Consider the following 21,948-nt stretch of genomic DNA (forward strand, 5'->3'; position numbering starts at 1 on the left):
GAGTAGCAACCAAGCAGCTGGCTGAGCAATGACCAAGAAGCCTCTTGCTGGTGCCAGCCTTGAGATAAAGGATGACACAGACAGGAAGCTTCTCAGTCACTGCTTGACTGGCTGCTTGGTCACTACTCCCTTTGCATCTGGGTGCTGTCAGAGCAGCAACCATGCAGCTGGCTGAGCAATGACAGAGAAGCATCTCACCCATGCCAGCTTTGTTGCAAAGGCCAATGCGAACAAGAAGCTTCTTGGTCATTGGTCAGCCAGCTGCTCCGTTGTTGTTCCCAAGATGACCAGGTGCAAAGGGAGAAGCCTCTCCCCAGTGAGGAAGGACTGTCAATCTTTTTTGCCAGGACAAAGATTGGCACAGGCAGTGTGTGTATAATAGGTTTACAGAGGCTACATCCTCTGGATTGTAGACTTCTTCTCTCAGCTTGTATGATGAAAACAAAAAACAAAAAACAAGAGCAGGCTGGAGCACACAAAGCTTAAGCAGGGTCTCAAATCTGACAGCACCTTTTGCTACTGCTTCTTCCTGACTGCAGCATGCTCTAATCCTTTGCTCCAGTCAGTCAGTCTGTCCAAGGAAACAAAATGATGCTTTGCATCCAGCCCTTGCAAGAGTTTCCTGCCACTACTAGTGAAAGATGCAGCTAAGAGAGTGAGCTTGTCCAGACAAGTGAAGAGCGGGAGATACTACTACATGACATGAGGCTTCGTGGTAGTTTAAGGGACCCTGATCAGAAGTTTCATGCAACCCTCATCCCCATCAGTCCTAAAGGCTGGTGGTTCCTTGTTTTTATTGCAAGCCAATACTTTAACTGAACTTCCCCACCACCACCCCTTTCCCCCTCACCATCACTTTCACCACCCCAGGGGGGCATACCACCCACTCTGGAAATCACTGGGCTATAGCATTTCCATGCTGTTGTACAAGCAACTAGTACTGGATGGTGCACTGCTTCTGAAAAGCTGTCATCTTCAGAGCTGATTGACTTATCTATTATCATTACTCCATCTTATGCCACCGAAATTCTATTAATTAAGTATACTTTGTGTGAAGAAACATTTTGTCTGTCTCAAATGTACTGTCAAACCATTTGAGTGTCTATGGGTTCTAAACTGAGATGGAATAGGACAAGATCTCACTCTTCTCTTCATTTTTCTACGATTGTTTATAAGCCTCCAGTCTGTTCTGCTTTAGCTGTTAAGTCTAAAATAAAAATCCACAGAGTGTTTAGCCTTTCCACATACTCAAGTTTCACAAACTACTTGATCATTTCACCTGCTATTTGGTTTGTTTTCTATAGAGTTTCCAATTCTATTTTAAGATACAGACATGAGACAAGAATTACATAAAATATATTCAGTCCAGGGTTGCTTATCTATACTTTTGCAGTAGCATAATGTGCACTTCGAAGTTCTACTAGCTCCTTTTCACATATAGGGAAGTCTGTTTAAAAAATCATTCAAAATATAATTTATGATACAAAGGAAGGTGCCATCTGTTTTAAGGTTGCATTCTATTATTGATACACATTGCTTTTGCTTGTAAGCAAGGTATGCCACACCTACCCACAGAACAGACTGAAGAAATATATATATGATTTTGTTTCATAAAGCTATTTACTTTAGAAGTTATGATAGTAAGTAGAATATTCTTTTGAGATTTTAAAAAATCTAACAACATGAATTAGCACACAGTTTTATCTATATTATCATGCAAGACAATACTTGTTGAGCAATTACTAATGAACCATAAGACTGTATTCCCTGTTCCAAAATTATATCTGGCAGATTCCTACAGATATAATTCTGGAACTTGGAATGTGTCCCAAATGTTCATGGCAAAGATACTGCTATTGTTCACAGGCTAAAAGGTTTATTCTAACTCTCATATCTTTTAATAACCAGAATTTAACAGATGAGGCTACTCATATGGTAGAGGAACTACTGTGATCTATTTTAAATCTAGCAACTGGGATCACATGATGGGCACATGTGTTTCAACTACACACATGGCCTATGTACAAGGCCTTTCTTGTGGCCGCAATAAATCTGTGCTACTATCACAAGGTTCTTAAAAAGCTGCCCTACCATTAATTGATATTCTGTTTTGTTAAAGAAGTAACCCTAGAAATCCTATTTTTAAAAGAAATGACTGAAAACATAAAGATAATTAGGCTTAGCACATAAAATGTGCTTCAGAATGTCACATGCATTTATGTGCAATTATTTATTTTTGCATTATATAACTCAATCAGCATGACATAAACACACTTCGTTTTTTTTTAGAATTTTAAGATAAAAGTTTGATGATTTGTGAATTATTTTGTAGGACTGGCATATTGCAGTGGTCTGAGCATTTGGCTAGGACTCTGGAAACCAGGGTTTGAATCCCAGCTCAGCTATGTAAACCCAGGGTCTTGGGCAAGTCACACATTCTCAGTCTGACCTGGGGCAAGTCACACACACTCAGCCTCAGAGGATGGCAATGGAAAAACCTCTTTGAAGAAACTTGCCAAGAAAAGCCATGACAAATTTGTCTTAAGTCAAAAACAACTTGAACACAAACAACTGGCACTTAACTATTGCAATGAATTGCTTGGGGGGAACAACAGTCAATGACCAACAAAAAGGGAGCAATATAGTAGTTTCATTTCCTTGAAGAAAGCACTAAAAGGAAATTCCACTGCTGAATAAAGTAATGGATTATAGTTAGGGTGAATTCTGTTTTCTGGAAGAATCCAGGGGTGGCAATTTGCCTACATTTGGACAAGAACAAGTTAAGGGAGGCAATGAAACAGTACAAATAAAAAATAGGAGAAAGGAGACAGATATGGGAAATATAAAGAGGAAGAAAGGCAAGCAGAGATTAAAAGAGAAATTGCATGAGAAAGAAACAGATGGGGGTGCAATTGACAAAAATCAGAAGTGAAATGGGTGAAATCGCAGGTGACAATAAAATCAGTAACTGCCACAGCAGAAAAAACAAACAAAGCCTCAGACACACACTGGATTCCTCTCTTCCACTCAGCCGTTTGCCATAAAAAACAGAATGATCCTAAACAGATGCAGGCTGCATATTTTAAACTGAACTCAGGATTAAAGAAACTGGCTTACTTCATATGTCAACATCTACAGGTTTTCTAAGAACCCTTACATATGAGATAATGTGCTTTTGTAAAAGGAGGCCTTCATTTTAATAACACTTCTTGATTTCAAGAATGCAATGGAACAACCTGAATATAATAATTTAAACTTAACAATTTGGAAGCCAAATGTAAAAGAACCTCAACTGTTATATTCACAACATTATGCAAGATGGCATTTATTAAAGTCATTCAGTGTTGACAGCAAATACTTTCCAACTTAATTATTCTCAGGGTGACCATTCCCTTTCCACTGTTTGCTCTGGCATTTTTACAATCTAATTAGACAAGAAACTTCATACTCTACATATATATTTCAGCTCCTTTTATTGCACTGAAGCCTAGCAGCATCTTACCTAAAGCTCAGTTGTATTTTCATGACCTTAACAAGCCAAACTGATCGAAGTATAGTATGTGACCATCAAGCATGAGCAAAAATGTATAAGCAGTGATTTGTTTGATGCTATAAAAGGGCTCAACTCTGCTGTAAGTTAGCCCGTATTTAACACTACATTTTAACAGAAGAGGTTTGGTTGGCCCTCTCTCTGCTTTCCATTGGCAGGCAAATACCATTTTATTTAGGCAGCTCTTTGGCAGTTCATAATGTAGAGGGGTGTTTTCAATATGGTGTGCTGTGCTGTTATTTTTTAGATTATGTAGCTCTTAATAGAATTATTTTTTTTTAACTTTTGTAAAATAAGATATTAGCTGAACTTTTAAAAATGTTGTGGGTTTTGATTTTATGCTAGGAGAAAATTTGAATACTAAACAAACTAACATTGCCTCTTTGCTTTTGAGTTATTACTTATCCCAGGCAAGTGGCAATTGAGAAACTTTAGGGAAGGTTTTGTGAAATGTCCTTCTACACAGCTGACTCATTAACAGGGAGTTACACAATTTGTGTCTGAGCTACTATTCTTTAAGTATGAATATTTTGCAGAAGTAAATATATGTACTGCAAAACAGAATACAGTCAGCCCTTAATATCCATGGGGGTTCTATTCCGAACCCTCATCCACACATACATGAATGCCAAAAACCATGGGACATCAAGCCCCATGGTGTTTAATGGCAGCACATGTGTGTGCTGCCACAACAACGTGCACACACGACCATTATATAAGCAAAGAGAAATCCCAGAGGGGGAAGCGGGGTTCAGAAAAGGAAGAGGCAATAAGGATCACAATGCAAAAATACAATTGTTAATGGAGCACACCAAGGAATTCCAGAAAGAAAATCTGCATGTGCTTTATAGACTACTGCAAAGCCTTTGACTGTATAATTCACAAAAAGCTATGGGATGCTCTTAAAGACATGGGAGTGCTACTACATTTGATAGTCCTGATGAGAAATCTATACTTAGGACAAGAGGTTATGATTACAACATAATATGGAGATACAGAATGGTTCCTAATTGGCAAAGGGGTCAGACAAGGATGCATTCTATCATCCTACTTGTTCTACAGTTGGCTCTCCATAGCCACAGAGTTTTTATCCATGGATTTAAGCATCCATGGCTTGAAAATATACCAAAAAAATTTAAATTCCAAACAGAAACCTTGATTTTGCCATTTTATCTAAAGGTCGGCATTTTGCTATGCCATTGTATCCAATGAGATCTAGGCATCCACAGATTTTGGTATCCACAGGGGTCCTGGAACCAAACCCCAACTGATACCAAGGACCCACTGTACTTATATGCAGAAAATATCATATGAAGAGCATGTCTAGACTCAGAAGAAGGAGGAGTAAAGACTGGAGGAAGACTGGAGGAAGGAACACCAACAAATGAAGTTTTGTGGATGATACCATACAACTAATGGAAAACATCATAGACAATTATTAAGGAAGATCAAAGAAGAAAGTGCAAAGACAGCCTTACTGCTCAACAAAAAGAAAACAAAAAAAATTACCTTGGAGGATCTGCGTAAATTCAAACCAGATAATGAGGAAAACGAAATAGATAAAAGATTTTCTATACTTTGCATCAACACTGATCAGAACAGAGATTGTAGTCAAGAAACAAGAAGATTAGGAATAGAAAGGACAGCCATGAAAAAACTAGATAAGTTCATAAAGTGTAAAGACATACAACTGAGTACTAAAGTCAGAATTGTCTAAACCATTATATTCCCCATCACCATGTACGGATGTGAGAGCTGGATAGTGAAGAAAGCTGACAGTAAGAATATCAACTCAATTGAGATGTGGCACTGGAGAAGAGAGCTGAGGATACCATGGATGGCCAACAAGACAAACAAATGGGTCCTTGATCACATCACACATGATTGCTCTCTGGAAGCCAAGATGACAAAACCAAGTGCCAAACTTTGAGCTCATCATGAGAAGGCATGACTCACTTGAAAAGGCAATTATGGCACTTTACAGACCGCCCAAAAGGGCAGTCTGCTGCCACCTGTGTTTGCTGCACGAAGGAGCCGCAGCGGACAAACCACGCGGCTCCTCCGCGCAGCAAAAAGACCCCGCAAAAAGCGGGTTCTTCTTGCGGCGCTGTTGTGATGTCGCAAGGCGCCAATGGCACCCTTGCGGCATCACAAGGGCGCCGAGATGTGCGGACGCTAGGCGTCCATCACATCAAAATGGCGGTGCCCATCTGTATAGGGTGCCGCCATTTTGACGCCCTTGTTACATGCAAGGGGCAAGGCGCGTCAGGAAGCGCCACCATAGGGCCCGTCTGGAATGCGCCAATGTTAGGAAAAGTGGAAGGCATCAGAAAGAGAGAAAGATTACATGCCAGAAGGATAGACTCAATCAGTGAGGTTATGGGCCTGAATTTACAGGACCTAAGCAGAGCAGTGGAAAATCGAGGGTCTAGGAGATATCTCATCCTCAGGATTTCCATGAGTTGGGGCCAACTCAAGGGCAACTAGTACACATACACAGGGTAAAGGCATGTTGTGGTTGTTGACCCTAAGACTATTGTGGGCTTTTCTTGGCACGATTTGTTCAGAGGAGGTTTGCTACTGCTTTCCCCGAAGACTGAGAGAAATATGACAGTGTAATCCAGTACACAACCATTGGGGAACATGCTAGACTCCAGTTCTCGTCAGATCCAGCAAGAGTGGCCAGTGGTGAGAGTTCATGAAGTAATGCTCTGCTGTGTACTAATGGCAAACTCATTTTCTAATTATGGATCTTTATGCAGCCAGAAAACTACGTACTATCAATACACAAAGAGGAAGTATCAGCAGGCTTGGGTAATTTTAAGATTTGCAAAATTAGTCAGCCCTCCTTATCCATGGATAAAAGCATCTATGGCTTGAAAATTCTTTAAAAATACAGAAATTCCAAAAAGCAAACCTTGATTTTTTCCATTTTGTATAAGGGATGCCATTTTACTGTGCCATTGTATTGAATGGGACTTGAGCATCCACAGATTTTGGTATCCATGGGGGGTCCTGGAACCAAACCGCAGAGGATAACAAGGGCCCACTGTATGTGTGTGCCTTCAAGTTGCCTGTCAAATCATGGTGATCCCATGAATTTCATAGTGTTTTCTTAGGCAAAGAATACCGAGATGTGGTTTTGTCAGTTCCTTCCTACCTGCCTAAAATGCTAATGAGGAAAAACAACAACAGCCCAATAAGAACTAGACTGTTAGAAAAAACAGATAGACTCTTTTTAAAAATGGGGAAGTAAGATCTAGTGTCCTAGAAGAGCTCACACTTGGCTGACACTCATGATAGATGCATGTTTTATCACATCCCTGAATATCTGGTAAACGAATCAAAAGTAGCTTTTGTTATTGTTGTGCCTTCAAATCATTTCTGACTTATGGCAACCCTAAGGCAAGCCTATCACAGCTATTTCTTGGCAAGTTTCTTCAGAGGAGGTTTGCCATTGCTATCTTCTGAGGCTGAGAGAGTGTGACTTCCCCAAAGTCACCCAGTGAATTTCATGGCTGAACTGGGAATCAAACCCTGGTCTCTAGAGTCATAGTCCAATGCTCAAACCACTATACCACACTAGCTCTCAACCTTTGTTGTATACTATGGAAATGTTTATTGTATAAAGAATATAGGAATAGATGGCTGCTTAATCTAACTCAAGAATAATTTATTTAATTCTAATTTTTATTAAAAATCTAAAGAATAAATTTATTTGTCTGAAATTATGGCAAAAAAAAGATCTAGTTGAGCCATCATCTAGAAGGCATGGCAGATAATCTGACTGGGAAAAAAAACAAGTTTGTATGCTTTGAAATCTAGTTTCATTGACACATGGTCTCATTTTTCATTATAGTCTCATTTTTCCTTATAGTCTTGAGGTGCATTCATAAGATTCTGTAACAACAGAATTACTTGTGCTAACAAGTGCAAAATGATGAAGGAGTTCTACAATTTATTAGTGACTATAATCCCAATCTAGTAAATAGGTAGGATATTTAGAACACTAGTACTAAGAATTTTCCCATGTAATAGACATACCTGTATAAATGCTCTTTGTGTTGCAACTCACAAGTATAATGGTTAACAGTAAGTTATGAGACAAACAGACTCTTTATATAGACATGAAACATCTTGTTCTCTTATCCTAAAACTAAAATAAAACATCCAAAGGTTCTTGAACACCTAAGCCTAAGCATTTACATATTTTAAGGAAATAAACGTTCATTCCATCCTTATGGGAAAACAGCACATTAGTCTGAATGGTGGTGTAACTGATTTCCTTCCTGTTTGGCTTTTTGCGGCAAGTACATTTTGCAGTTAGTGCTAATGTGGCTATGCCAGTTTGTACACAGAACAACGTTAAATTCTTAAACTTGCAAAATGATATATACTTCCCTCCTGTTGGACAACCAGATATAAGAACATGTAGAGGAACTTCTGCTAAAAACAGTAATAATTCAAATTTGCTAAAACAGCAGTTAGTAAATATGATCCTACCAGTCTCGTTGCCACTGAATAGCACACATAGCTTTTCTAGCTTTTTAAAGCAAAGTACAGTAATCTTTTTTCAAATTAAAATTGAATGCACATCTGAAAAAGTTCAGCTTTAGTGGACTTATGTTTGATGTAAATACTTTTTTCTACTTACAGGTTGAGTTTTCCTTATCCGAAATGCTTGGGATCAGAGGTGTTTTGGTTTTTTGAATTTTGGAATATTTGTATTACATAATGAGATATTTTGGAGATAGGATCCAAGCCTAAATAGGAAATTCATTCATGTTTCATATACACTTTATACACATAGTCTGGAGATAGTTTTATACAGAATATTTTAAATCATTTTATGCAGAAAACAAAGTTTATGTACAGTGAAACATCAGAAAGCAAAGGTGTCACTATCTCAGTCAGGAAAGAAGTTTTGGATTTGTGAATATTTCAGATTTTTGAATTCCTGATAAGGGAGACGCAATTTGTATTATTTTATATCCTCCCTTTCCCCCAAGAAACCTAGGTAAGCATTTTATTCTTAAGGGGTTTTTAATTCCAATTTTATCTTTACAAGAACTCATGGAGGTAAGTTAGGCAAAAAAAAAAAAAATACAGATTGGCACAGAGTATTCCAATTCATATTAGCAGAGATGTGATCTGAACTTCTCAAGTCATAGTACAATACTCTAACACAGCCTATCCAAATTAATGCCCTCTAGGTGTGTTAGGCTATAGCTTCTTCATCACGTCCCAGACATGATGAAGACTGGCCTAACTACCGCCCAGAAGCTGATGTTCTTCAGATCAAAAGGCTGGTAGCGAAGAGCAGTAACTCATGCAGCGAATCAATGGTCAGTCTCTAAGAAGATATGATACTGTTGCCACCTCAACATCAGGAGTAACTGGACAGTCCAGTTAGTCCTGATGGAGACATGTGGCAGAAGCTTATCAAAAGAAGTAACGTTAGCAGAACCTTATCAAAAGGAGCCAATAAAGCAATAAAATTCAGTGGACAGCTTCCTTTAGCAAATTAATTAAATCCTTACTGCAGCTTACGTTTTCTCACAGTTCTCTCTCAGTGAATTAAATTTATTTATTTATTTTTATCCCACCTTTCTCCGAAAGTGGGACCCAAGGCGGCTAGCATACATAAAACACAACAGTTAAATTTCTATAATTAAAATTGTAAAAATATAAAAATTGCAAATATAAAATTTAAAACATACAAAGTTAAAATTAACAATCCAAGACCATCCTTTTCATCCCTCCAATAAAACCAAGCCTTCCAGATCTGAAAAAGCCTGTTTAAACAAAAATGTCTTTGCCTGCCTGCAAAAGGCCAGCAGTGACAGCCTAGTCTCCCGTGAAAGGGAGTTCCACAGGATGGGAGCAGCCACTGACAAGGCTCTCTCTCATGTCCTCACCAGGTGATGGTGGTGGGACCAAGAGAAAGTCTTCTCTTGAGGATCTCAGGGCTCTAGGTGGTTCGTAAATATCATGGCCTGCAAGCAGCTGGACACACACAAAATACTAACAAGGGGGTATTTTTTGTTTTTTGGGTTGTTGTTTTTTCCACTTAATTCTAGGCAGACAAATCTAAAAATTGCAAACATGTATTAATTACATTGTACAAAAAATTTGTATCATAATTCAATCTGAATTTGGCATCTGTTCACTGTAGCATTTTCTATAAAGTGATGATCCAACTGACCAAATCCAGCCTCAATGAGAACTATTTCCTTGAATCAAATGTCATCTGAGACAGGTAGCCAGTTGATACCAGATGTAGTCATCATGAACAGTAACTCTGTGGAAATAACAATCTCTTTGAGGAAATAAGAATCTCTTTCTCTTTGAGAAAAAGGGGGTATGAGGTTTACTTAGTTGGACTCCTATGTAGTGGGAATCCAGCAAATGAGCCCATGCTGAGAGTCTGTGGTGTGGGAACATGCTATGTGAACCTTATGTGTAGGCTAACAGTATGAGTTACCATATGGTCCCATCAGTGGCGTTCCTGCACCGGGTGTCACTCGGTACAGGGGTGGGACTAGCGGGGGTGGAGGTAGGACTTCTGGGACTAGACTTCTGGGACCAGACTTCCTGTGGGTGGGAGTTGTGTGCACTCCCTCTTCTCATGGCGCCCCCATTTGTGCCGATCTTTGTCTCCATGGCATGGAGTGGTGCACAGGGAAAAGAGTAGCGTGCACTGGGGAGGGGTTGGTGCATGTGAGAGACAGAGCCTGCCCACATGGAGGAGAGAGCTTGCTCGCACAGGAGGCAGTGCTTACATGTGCAGGGAGAGAGCCTGCACACGTGGGAGGCAGAGCCTGCATGTGTAGGGGGCAGAACACGCATGCAGAATGGTGGGGGATGACATCCAGTCAGCGTCACCCGGTGTGACCCACACTCCCTGCACACTGTGTGGCGCTACTGTATCCCATGGTATTTTATATGGAACACTTTTCAGGTCAATGATGGATGGACTCAATCAGAGAGGCCACACACCTGAGCCTTCAGGACCTAAGCAGAACAGTGGAGGATAGGAGTTTAGCAGATGTCTCCTCACAGGGTCGCCATGAGTCAAGGTTGACCCAAGGGCAGTTAAGGACAACAACAAAACCATGATACACTTGGAAACAGTTTCTTTTTATTAGAAGTACTTTATATTTTATGCAACTGTCTGGATATATTAATGATCACTTATTTGTGATCAAAAAGTAAAATATGAATTTGGTCTCCTCTCATATGCTCTTCTGTGCATTTAGAATATGTTTTAAAATTCTATTTATCCAAGGAATGAAATTTGCTTTCCATGTACTATTGTATTATTTTTATTTGCAACTTCATTTTTTGAATGTGATATGTGTTACTTTATTGTTCCTATGTTAAATTGCAAATATTTTCTAATAAGAGGATTAATCTTTTCTATGGAGCCATGACTAATCCATAGTTTCCTCAAACTTGTCCACTAGGTGCTGTTTCCCTGCAGTTCATATTCACACAAACATTTCCCATATGCAGTTTTACATGCAGAAGTAACACATGACCTGGATGCTCATGTAGGTGGCTGATTCTTCAGAATCTCTTTGTGTTCTCCCTTTAGGGAGAGAGAAAATACAATCAAAGTCACCATGAACATCTAGTTCTTACATTGTCTCACCGTGTGGGTGCTGCAACAAAACAGCTTTTAGAGGCATATTTAAAAACTTAACCAGGACTTAGGGACTGAACAGATGATCCGAAAAGCTGGCTTCTGGGAAGCTTGAGGGCATGGCGTTTTGATGCTGCATGCCCCCAAGACACCCTTCCAACCAGGCGGGGGAGGCTTCAAGCCACTCCAATGGCATGGCATTTTGACGACGCACGCCCCTAGAGCACATGGAAGCTGCCCTGGGGTTGTGCCAGGACTGCTTAAGGCAGCCTTTTACTGGCCCAAAAAGGAGCTGATCTTTTCCGCTCTTATTTGGGCTGGCGGCAGGCCGCATTGGGGCTGTGTGCACCTGTTTGCAGTGGCAGGTGAGCAGCTCTGGGGCAGCCGAAATCTACCATTTTTGGGCAGTCTGTTTCACCCCTTAGTCTTCTATTTTAAAGTACAAACAACTGGTGTTGAAATTCTTCTGGATAGCAGGCAGTTCCCATTCCTACACCATCACTATTTTCAGTTGATTGAAGATTAAGGTCATAACAATTATGAAGCTGTGCTAAAGAATGTGTGACCTCAAGTATCATGTACAGAAAACACTAAACCAAACCATAGACTTGGCTTCTCCAGAAAGACAGCTCCATTCACAAAATCTTTATGGCACACTTTGATTTACCCGAATGAAAAATTAAATTCTTCTATCAATGTAGGATGAATGTGCATCTTTCCTTCTGTTATATTACTAAATTATACAGGAGGCGAAAAAGCAGGACTTCCTATTCAGCCAGCATGGCATAGTGGTTTGAGCCACTATGACTCCTGGAGACCAGGAGATTTCCAACTCAGCCATGAAGCCCACTTGGTGATCTTGGGCATGTCACATGCTCTCAGCCTCAGTGGATGGCAATGGCAAACCTCCTCTGAACAAATCTTGCCAAGAAAACCCCTTATGGCCTTAGGGTTGACTTAAGTCATAAATGACTTGGTCACACAACAACAACAACAACAACAACAACAAGGGCAGTCTAGCCAGACTCCTTTTCTGCTTGTTCTGTTTCCAAATACTGTCACACTCTCTGCTGAATTAAGCAACATCTTCAGATGTGAAGAGCAGAAAGCAAAAAAATATATTAAGCAGCAGTTGCTGATGGGTCTGCAGAACTGTTCACAAACGGCTATTTGAGGTTTCTACCTCCAACAAAGGTAAAATGTCCTATTCTAAGGAGAGATCTTTTAAGTGTTCGTTCATACATAAAACTTCCATCTGTTATCAGAACTCACTAGTTCCCATGGGGTTAAAGAGAAGGCAATTTCCAAATAGAGGTCTCATTTCCATATATTTAGTTTCACTATTTGTATAAATATAGAAATAGACCTTTAACTAAAACCAGTGTTTAAATGTATCTCCATAATATCTTCATTGGCAGGATGCAAAAATGAAACAAACTAAATCAATCACAGTATGGGGTTCATATAAGACAATAGTCCAATCTGGATATTTTCCCCAGGTTTCATGAACAATATATCTAACCCTTCTGTCATCTCTCTCACTGTCTGCTGGCTTCAGTGTTAAGATCCAGGCACATTAACCTGAATCTGTTAACTGGCACTAAGCCACATTTCCCAAGAGAGGGGTAAAGGAGCAGTCCCTTGACTGATACCTGTTCTCAGCTTCATAAACCACAGAATGAGTGCTTGGAAACTTTAGCTGGTTTAAAGGGCTATAGTCGGACTGGTGACTGGGACAAGCTTCACTGAAATATTTTCCTGGGTACAATTCAATGTGCTAAGCAATTATATATAAAACCACATGCAGCTTGGATACTAAAGACCCATGTTCTCTCTAGGTCAGTGGTTCTCAACCTTCCTAATGCCACAACCCTTTATTATAGTTCCTCATGTTGTGGTGAACCCCACCCATAAAATTATTTTCATTGCTATATGCAAATATGTGTTTTCTGATGGTCTTAGGTGACCCCTATGAAAAGGTCGTTCGAACCCCAAAGGTGTCCCGACCCACAGGTTGGGAACCACTGCTCTAGGTTTTCATATGCTCAAGGGAGGTATTCTGTGGGTCCCATCATCTAGAAATACACCTTTGGTATGGATTTAGGAGAAGGCTTTCTGAATGGCATGACAAAAGAAAGAACTTTCTTCCAAAAGAGGAGTCTACACCGTCTATCCCTCCAAAGCAAGTAAAATCCTTTTTATCCAGGCAAGAAACTGACTGCTTGTTGAGAAAAGGACTTCTAACCAGAGAGGTGTTGTCTAGTTGTGCTTTTAGTTGTTTTTCATTTAATTGTGTTTTAATCCTGACATTTCATTGTGTTGTAATATTGCATCATTTGTGGTTTTATCTGTATATTGCATTTTTAGTTAATCTTTTTGTGACCTATCTTGATTCTTTTAAGGGATAAAGGTATGATGTAAATCTGGGGTGGGAAAAGTGTGGGCCATAGTCCACATGTGGCGAGTCAACATTATTTTTGCTGAAAAATACCTCAGATGATTGCTAGGGAGTATGGATGTAATATCCATCACTTCTGGAGTTCCCTTGGACCGCCTCCTCTGGGTCAAAATAAAATTTTGCAAAAAAAAAAAATCAAAAACATTATTTTTGTCTCACAGTATCCTAACATACCATCAAAGTCCCAGGAAGGCTGAAAAACATGCCTCCATGTCCCCTAGAGGGCATTTCAGGGCAACAATAGGTGTAGTGGGGGTTGCTGCCCTTTAGAGATTGGGAGGCCTAATGAGTCTAGTCTGCCACAGTTGCCCACCTGATGTTTCATGTACATGTATGGCTGAAACCACAAATGAAAATTGAAAAGATGCCAGTATAGAAATGTGCCCAGTCAAGCCTTTTGCTCTTGTGCTTTCCCATTTCCTATCCTTCTGTGGTACACTGCTGTGATGTCAGAAGCAACCACTTTCTTTTTAGATTTACCAGATGTCATCATCTTGTGAAACCTGTGGACTGTTAATCTTAACTCATTGAAACACGACAACTTCTTCAATTAAGGCTTAAATTTGACTTCTTTCAGTGGACCACAGCACAGAATAAACGTGGTTAAAGCAACTGGTAGTTAAAAAAAAGAGGGAAAGCAAAAGCTTCCATTTTGTTTGCTTGGTTTCTAGTTTCTGTTGTTCTGGCTGTCCCAGAATCTCAGCACCATGCTGGCTGGTTTTTTTGTGAGTGAAAGTCTAATTACATCTGGAAATAATAGTTTAGGAATCATAAATACAGATATTATATGGTACATACAGTCTTAATATTCTAGGTACTCTTTTACGGAAATAAGGGCGCTATATAAATACAGATTACAATTATTCTCATGATAGATGTATACCAATTGTTATAGAAACAAAGTACACCTAATCAGATAGGTTTCAACATTTAAATATTAAATATTCTAGAATTCAGAATCTGGTTTATACACCAATCCTTCTAATTTAAATTAAGAAGAGACATACTATCAGGATGGAACCACAAACTTTAATTTAAATTAGAAGGATTGCTGTATATCCTGTGCTACTGAACAGAGAAACAAAATGCATTATTTACAACTGGAATAACATTTAGAGTCAAACTTGCACTGTAGACATACTTATTAAATAAAGAATCTGCAAAACTTGAAAATTGATTACAAGAGGCTTTCTTTTAAAATTCATCAGGGGTTAGCAGCATTGAACACACATGGTACAAACTCACTCAATCTGAATGTAACATTCCAGTTAATAGGTATTACTTTTATAAAAAACTATATTTGCTCAAGTCAACACGTGTTATCATACATTACTTGATAAAGGTTGGCCCTATACAGGTGCATTTGTATTAGCATTAGCCTATCTTGGAAACAAGCAAGTAGTATTTGATGGCCTAAAAGGAATTCAAATAGCTACTGCTATTTACATTTGTTGTTGTCGTGTGTTCAAGTTGTTTCCGACTTATGGCAACCCTAAGGTGAAGCTGTCATGGAGTTTTCTTGGCAAGATTTGTTCAGAGGAAGTTTGCCTTTGCCCTTCTTTGAGGATGAAAGTGTGTGACTTGCCCAAGACCATCCAGTAAGTTTCCATGGCTGAGCGAGGATTCAAACCCTGATCTTTAGAGTTGTAATCTAATGCTCAAACCACTCCAGCAAGCTGTTTGTTGTTGCTACTGTGTCCCTTCAAGTTGTTTCAGACTTATGGAGACCCTAAGGTGAAACTATTGGGGTTTTCTTGGCAACTTTCTTCAGAGGGGGGTTGCATTGTCCTTGTGTTTACTGTAAGCATATATTTTTCATGTTCAGGACATGGTTTCTTCATAGAATATGCTTCCACAAAAGTATAGTCTAGAGCTCCTAATATGATAGCTTTTAAGTTCAAAGAATTGCACTTCAGCTGTCTCATGAGGACCTCCCTTAGTCACCTCTTCTAGGTGTTACTGTGGGTTTTGGTGTTGTTGTTAATTTGTAGTACAGTAAGTCAGCATGATTTATCAGGTGGCTAGTGTGGATTTGACTGATACTTTCAATAGTCACTAAAACTACATTAATAGTTAAGACCAAAGGAAGCAGCTTCATACATATATCTCCCTGGGTTTCTCCTGATAGGAAAACATGGGAGAGTCATTCCCATCAGAAATCGGAATTTTACTGTATAAAAGGAGCTCGCTACATTACTTGCTACTCTGGTCACTCAATAGGCCATTTTTGCTACTTATGGCCACCCTAAGGTGAACCTATCACGGGGCTTTCTTGGCACGATTTGCTCAGGAGGGTTGGCTTTGCCTCCCTCTGAGGCTGAGAAACTATAGGCCAAAGCAGACAGCCCAGAAGGAGCAGCCTCTGGCCACTCTAGCGCTGATTGCACTGGGACCATGATGATTTAATCAGCTCATTTTGGGACCAGTTCTTCTGGCTGCTTTGGAGGCATGCACCGTGTAAACACCACAGTCCTGAAGCGGCTGGAAGCTGCTTTATATGACCCATGTGTTTCGGGCCTTTGACTTGCCTAAGCTCACCCAGTGGATTTCTATGGCTGAGCAGGTACCGTATTTTCCGGCGTATAAGGCGACTGGGTGTATAAGATGAGCCCCAAGTCACAGGCAGGCAGCGTCCCTGGCCTCCGATAGGCCGAATTAAGGGGATATTGCGCCCACACGTGCCGGCTTGAGGGGGTCTCTGTGTAGGCCTGGAAGGCGGGAACCATGGCCGGGCTCTCTCTCGCTGCCATTGCTGGAAAAGGTGGCGGAGAAGTGGCTCCAGAGCCAGTCGGGCCGAGGGAAAGAAGGAAAGAGCCGGCCCCTTATGCCTCGCCGCTGCCCAGGATACTCTGCTCCTCCAGTGGCTTCTGTGGCTCCAGTAGCTTCCATGATGGACTTCTGAAATGCCGCAAAAGCTGCTGGAGGAGCAGAGTATCCCGGGCAGCGGCGGTGAGGCATAAGGGTCCGGCTCTTTCTCTCAACCCGACTGGCTCTGAAGCTGCTTCTCCGCCGCCTTTTCCACCAATGGCGGTGAGAGAGAGAGCCCGGCCATGGTGCCTGCTGGGACAGGAACCGCAAGGACCCCAGAGACAGAGAGGTGGCTACACCATTTGCCTGTCTCTGTGGTCAGAACCCGGAGTATAAGACAGGGGTAAAAAGTCATCTTATACACTGGAAAATACGGTATTTGAACCTTGGCCTCTAGAGATGTGGTCCAACATTCAAACCACTGCAACATGCTGGCTCTCACTTATTTACACACCTGACTATAAAAGGACACTATTAAGAAAGTTGCATGGTTAGGTGAGCTAAGGTACAACATAATGCTAAGAAGCAATTCAGGAACATTTTACTCAGAAATGTTATCCTTCTCTTAAGGATGTTTCCATAGGAGAGGCAGACGTTCATGGCTCTTAAAGCCAGCATTCATATGATAGTCTAATGTTTTAGTCACACAGTGTTCCCCAATCCTTTTCTTGTTGTCACTGTTAACTGCCCTCGAGTTGACCATGACTCATAGTGATCTTGTGGACCAGACATCACTAAGACCCCCCCTATCCTCCACTACTCTGCTTAGGTCCTGCAGATTAAGGCCGGTGACCTCTCTGATTGAGTTTATCCATCTGGCATGCAGTCTCCTTCTCTTTCTACCCTCTATCTTCCTAGCATTATTGTCTTTTTTAATGAATTGTGTCTTCTCATGATGTGACCAAGTACATGCAGAAAAGAAAGAACCTTCAGAAGCTCATTGTCATGCTTTTAATAACCATTCTGCAGATGAAATCTCTCACATAAGAGCTGATTTAAATGCCCTCATTGAAGTGGAAGTTAATAATGAGGTGTCCAGTGACTGCGAGTGGGATTACACTGCATGGTGAGTACTGGTGTGTGGACAAACTGCTGGGGAAAGCAAGGAAGACAACTTGTTTTCTTGATCCCTGTCCCTCTTGGTTACGAAGAAAAACAAATTGAAACTGAATCCAGACAAGATAGAGGTGCTTACTATCAAGGGTCCTGATCTAGGGCTGGAAATGTGTCAGCTAGTTCTGGATGTGGTCACACACACCCTGTGTTCACAGTTTGGTTGTGCTCCTGGATTCATCCCTCCAAATGTCAGCTCAGATAGATGTGGTGGTCAGGAGTGCTTGTTATCAGTTTCAGTTGCACATTTTCCTAGAATCAGAGAACTTAATGATAGTAATGCATGTGCTGGTAACCTCTAGGTTGGACTTCTGCAATGCACTACATACTAGGCTACCTTTGTACCAAGTCCAGAAACTCCAACTGGTTCAGAAAATGGCAGTCACACTGATTACAGGTACATCAAGGAGCGATCGCATTACATCAATCTTAAAAACAGTGGCTGCTAATTAGTTTCCAGGAAAGTATAAAGTGTTGGTTATTACCTTCAATGCCCTACATGATTGGGGTCCAGATTACCTACAGGTGTGCTTTCTCCCATACAATTTGCCCTGTACATTCAGGTCCTCTGGGATTCTGCCCTGGCTGCAACACTACTATGTTCTGTAATGACAAAAAAAAAAAACCTAACATTAAGTAGGGGGAAGGGCAGAACTAAACACTTCTAAATCTGCTAGAAAGCAGGCTTTCTGATCTGGATGGTAACTTCCACATTACACCCTATAAGTCATAACTAATATTTGAGAGTCTATTACATTTTGGTCTGGGCATTTGTCCAATACAGAGGATGCTATTAATAGTCTGTTGACTAAAATATAACGCAAAGATACCAAAAAGGTATTTCTATTGATTGAGAACACACTACATTGTGGTTTAGAAATCAATTACAGGATTCCAGTGTAACTGTTCCATAGCAGCAGCACTGCATTGTATTTGGCCTTGGTTATTAGAAGCTCAGTGTGTGACAAAGCAATCATCTGGAAATTACAGAAAGTAGTGACAACATTCATAAACTGCAATGTTGCTGAAGAATTACACTGACAACATTTTCTCATTAACTGGAAAATTACTAACCCACAAATTAAGAGGTCAGTCTCCCTAGTTCACACTATATTGCACCAAGCAACCAAAAAACAAGGAAATGCTTTAATTTTATAATTTTGTATCTTCTACAGGTATACCTCAGTTAATGAAGTAGATGTCTTCCTGCATATTACTTCCTTAACAGAAATTTTTTTAACAGAGGTAGAAATAACATAGAAAGAAAGGGGATAGGATCCTGTACCACAAAAAAGGAAGAATACTGTAGTTCAGTATGTTTCAAAGTTTTCATTCAAAACAGGAGAAATGAAACAACCAGGACAGATAAGCCTCAAAAAAGTAAACAATGGCGCATTACAGACGTGCCGAAGGGGCGTGCTAGGGTTAGGAAGGGGTGTGTTAGGGTTGAGAAGGGGCGTCACTTCCTGACACCCCTCAACCCTAGTACGGACCGAGTCCATACAAAATGGCGGCACCCGTCCACACGGGGGCCATTTTGACGTCGCGGACGCATAGCATCCAGACGTCGCGCAGTGGAAGTGACGCCGTGAGTGTGCGACTAGCGCCTCTCGGCGCCACTTCCAAGGCCCAGAAAGAAGCGCCATTTCAGCGCTTCTTTCTGGCTGCGCCCAGGAACTGCGCGTTTTGGCCATTGCGGTTTCCGGATGCAGAAACCGGCGGTGGCAGCAGACCACCCATTTTGGGTGGTCTGTAACTTGCCAAAAACATGTTGAACTTTCTACAAACCGTTTGAAAGCATCTTTCAAAATACATTCTGGGATGACTTTTTCTTTCACTACCTTCCATTTTTCTCATGATTCCACTGTAGTGGCCATACTCATAAATCTATCTTATATACTCAACTATAAGTTGACTTCATTTATAAGTCGAGGTCAGGTTTTCAGGCCAAAATTATGGATTTTGATATGACTTATGGAAAAGTCAAGGGTCAAATTTAGAGGCACGTAACAAAGGATGTAAAGATGAAGCTAAGGAAAATGATGCCAAAGAACTTACAAATTCTTGCAGGCATAACTGTTTGTGCTTTTCCAACCTAGGAATTCAAAAAGGTCAGAAGCAGCATCATGGTAGAGAGAGTAGTGGGGGTTGGTGCTTCTTTTAGATGCTCCTGGGACAGACTAAAGTCTTACCTTTCACTTCTCTACTCAGAAAAAAGGGGGTGGTTTCTTTTTGATCCAAGTCAATCAAGTTTCTTGAGTCAATATTTTGACTAAAAATTTCTAGACTTATATATATATAGTATGTTGTTGTTTTAACATGCTGAGGTAGCAGGTAAAGTAGCCTAATTCACCTTTTTTGTGTTTTGCTATTCATTCATGCTCAATAAGGGATTTTAGGGGCAGCTGCTTTTACTCTGCCTGTTGTAGGTAGGCACAGAAAACTAGAGTAGGATTGGCTGAAAAGTAGCCTGTTCTTTCCCAGCTCAAGCATTATTGCAGTTTAATGCAGACATGCTGCTGTTCCTTGGCAAGTGAATGTCTGTGCTTCACCAGACCAGTCCTTCCCAGTGCTAATGCTGTTAAAAACAAACAAACAAACAAACAAACAAACCTTCCAGTTAGGCAGAGGGCAAGGAAGAAAAGTGGAGGTGCTTTTGTCAGAGGCTACGGAGTCATGCAGATTGGCACTTGCAATGGCCTGGGTCCACTCCAGCCCCGGTCATCCCCTGATTGGCACAGGACCGCAGCGACTGCATGGCCCAGTCCCAAACAGGACATCGGCAAAGAGCAGGCTTTCCCCGCTCCTTTTAGTGCCAAGCTTTTTCCGTTTGGGTGCATTCTCTGCTTCTAGCTGCTCTGGGGGTGTGTGTTGTCTGCATGCCTGCCTCCAAAGTGACCAAAAGCCGCTCTTTCCTGCCTGTCTGTTTTAGGCCTTTGTTAACTGAGGCATATGTGTACTCAAGGGCGCTCAGGCACCTTACAACACAAAAATCAAGGCCAATTTTAAACACATAGACCTGTATCTAATTCCTAATCACAGGTCCTTATCGCTCTGCTTCAATAACCCAGTTTACCTTATCTGAATTCAAGTCTAAATCAGGAGGCAGCCGATTCCTACCGCAAGGATTTTGCTGCCGAAGCTGCCAAGCGAATACAGCCCAGCTGCAGCCCGGATCCTAGGCGAGCTCAGGCGGCCATTTCTTCCAAGTCGGAAAGTTTCCGGCTTCAAAATAAGGCTGCCAGAGCTCGCCTGGGACCAGGCCTGCAGCCGGGCTGTACTCACCTGGCGGTTTCAGTGGCAAAATCCAGCTGCCTCCCGATTTAGGCTTGAATTTGGATAAGGTAAGACAGGTTATTTAAGTGGAGCGATAAGCGATAAGCTCCACAGCTAGAATAAATCTACTCAATTAACTACGGCCGGGGACAGATGGTTCTGAAGTGGCGTGCCGCCGATTCTAAGGTTAGGCACCATGCACCAACTGCACAGTCCCTACCCCTCACACAGCACAGCGATGGCCTAATGGCGGTATCCCGTCCACTTGAGTGCCACCATTTTGACATGATACGCATCATATAGGCATTGCTGAGTGTCGCTTACATCACGAGTATGCCACTGGCGCACTCATTATGTGCACCCAGCGACCCAAAAGGAAGCCGGTTTTCTCGGGTTCTTTTTGGGCAAAGGGACACCGGGCAGTTTGGCTGCTGCGGCATCCCTCCAGAGGGAAACAGGCCACCGCCAGCCAGCCCTTTTGGGGCGGTCTGTCCCAGGCCTGAATAAACCAACAGTTATGTAAATCCCACTGGTTCTGTGGGTTTACTCTACATACAACTACCAACTGGACTTAATATATTAAAACTGGCTTCATTCTAACACAATTATTTCATATGGTGCTTTTAAAATGAAGACAGGTAAGCAAAAAACCTAAAGCAGAATCAGGAAGAACAGCAACTATTATCCAGAATATTGTCTAAACGAAAAAGTTCAGACCATCCAACAAAAGACAGCAAGCAAGTAGGCAAGATAGTTTCTTTTTATGTGTCATTACTAAGGAGGTGTCATTACTTTGGCTTTCCTTCTGAACGGTGCAATCCTATACATAATCACAGAGGGCCTTTTTTTTTTTAGTAATAATGCACATTATTGTTTTGTACGTTAATGTCATTTGGGAGGAAAACAGTATCAACATCCACTGGCAACAGATGAAAAAGGAAAGAAGGAAGGTTGCAGCACCATTAAGATTATCATCAGCTTCCAAGACATGATATGATGCTTTTCTGCAGTAAAACCACAAAATAGTTCAATCTGTAAACATTCCTGTTAATTATAGAATTTTAAAAATGAATGTGGATGCTGGATAACCTTTTAATA

The 21,948-nt window shown here is 41.0% G+C and overlaps 1 protein-coding gene across 3 annotated transcripts in view; it reads right to left on the reverse strand.

The window, feature by feature from the left end:
• The window catches only part of TNFAIP8 (TNF alpha induced protein 8), a 58,293-nt gene that overhangs the window by 4,438 nt on the left and 31,907 nt on the right, over window positions 1–21,948 (reverse strand). The window contains exon 1 of one of the 3 annotated variants that reach the window (XM_042455090.1): window positions 18,060–18,078. The exons of the other annotated variants lie outside the window; for them this stretch is intronic. The gene's annotated coding sequence lies outside the window, so the exon portion shown is untranslated. Of the gene's footprint in view, window positions 1–18,059; window positions 18,079–21,948 lie in introns of those variants that run through there. 3 annotated transcript variants of the gene reach the window in all.

Source organism: Sceloporus undulatus, chromosome 2 (genome assembly GCF_019175285.1).
Source record: "Sceloporus undulatus isolate JIND9_A2432 ecotype Alabama chromosome 2, SceUnd_v1.1, whole genome shotgun sequence".
In the NCBI taxonomy this organism is placed as follows: domain Eukaryota; kingdom Metazoa; phylum Chordata; class Lepidosauria; order Squamata; family Phrynosomatidae; genus Sceloporus; species Sceloporus undulatus.